This window comes from Vigna radiata, unplaced genomic scaffold (genome assembly GCF_000741045.1).
Source record: "Vigna radiata var. radiata cultivar VC1973A unplaced genomic scaffold, Vradiata_ver6 scaffold_597, whole genome shotgun sequence".
NCBI classification, from domain to species: Eukaryota; Viridiplantae; Streptophyta; class Magnoliopsida; order Fabales; family Fabaceae; genus Vigna; species Vigna radiata.
This window is the reverse complement of record NW_014543242.1, coordinates 20,429-21,926: the sequence shown is the minus strand read 5'-3', so window position 1 is coordinate 21,926 and position 1,498 is coordinate 20,429.

Below are 1,498 nucleotides of genomic sequence, written 5' to 3'. Positions count from 1 at the left end.
AAATGACAGAGATAAAAAAATATCATAATTATTTTTTACTAGTTTTATTTGATGGTAACTGATATTATTTGTTCATAAAGTTTTTGCAATAACCTCTTATCCCTAAACATTTCGCTTAAAATTAAATTTGTTACTATAACAATATAGGAGATTAGCAGATTATTTTTTGTAAAAATATAATATCAATTTAGATAGCAAATAAAAAAAAAAACTCACTACAAAGCCTAAAGAATATAAAGAATTTATCATGTTTATTGACATATATAAAGATGACAAGTGTGACATCCCTATTTTATAACATACATGTATACAAAAATCAAGACGTCACCATAAATGATATAATCAAGACGTCACCATAAGTGATTCATGTATACATGTTCCCCAACCTCTTCAGGGCCATCAACAACCACTCCCCCGTGAACAAAAACCCTATCCCCGCTAAGTAGAGAAGTGACGCAACCAGAAACCACCGGTTGGGCAACCTGTGGGTCACCGTGATCCCCCTCGACACTATCATAAAAATTGTAAAGGGCAGGGGAGGAAGCCATTGTTACCTGGAAGTGGGTGCGCGACAGGAGAAAAAACTCAAAATTCGGATGAAGAAAGGAGAAAGCCTGGGGAGATAAGTGCCAGAGACGGAAATGAAAACGGTTTCACTTCTTCACATAATTAAAAGCGTGGAGGTTACGAAACTGGCTGCGTCTTCTGCACCATTAGATGTGCTTCATCTAACGGCCCCCTTTTCGCGACTCTAACGCTACCTCTAGCGCGGGAAACATATGCCCCTTTTTAAGCCTAAACGACGCGCTCACCATGTCGTTTTCCAGCCACTCACACAACTACATGATTACTAGGCCTACATACAGTGAAACAAAATTATACCGAACGACAGACATAATTAAGCCCTTCGGACAAACAAAGACAAACTCCTTCCTTTGCCTCGGACTTGGGGGGATGATGTACGGTAGTATGCTTTCAACGACCAGAAGAACCGAACGGCCATAATGGGCCAACAGCCCACCATAGCGCCACAATCTTATTGGGCTCAAGGCCCAATGCCAGTGTAAATGGTATCCACAAAAATATATCATCCAGATATATTTTAAATATATCTACCANATATATCCTAACAGAAACAAAGATATGCTAAGTAAGACCGTTTATATTTATTGTTATTCTGTTTATATTTTGTTTATCTCATATCAACCCAAAGGCTATAAGTAAGGGCTGGGAAATTCCAAACGGGTACGTTCTCAATACACTTCACTGATAATTCATCCAGCATACTCTTCATCATATTTGATCAATCCTCTCTCGTAGAGGGTTCCATATACACGCCTAACTTGAGCGTCGGAGTGCCTTTTCAGGTACCTCCCCCCCCGGTCAAGGCTTGAAGATCACCGGACGGTCGAAATCAACACAAGAACGTGCGGTCGAGATCCAGAAGAAACGGACAGAAAGACAGGAGACGACGTCATCAAGGTTAGTCCTTCGATCC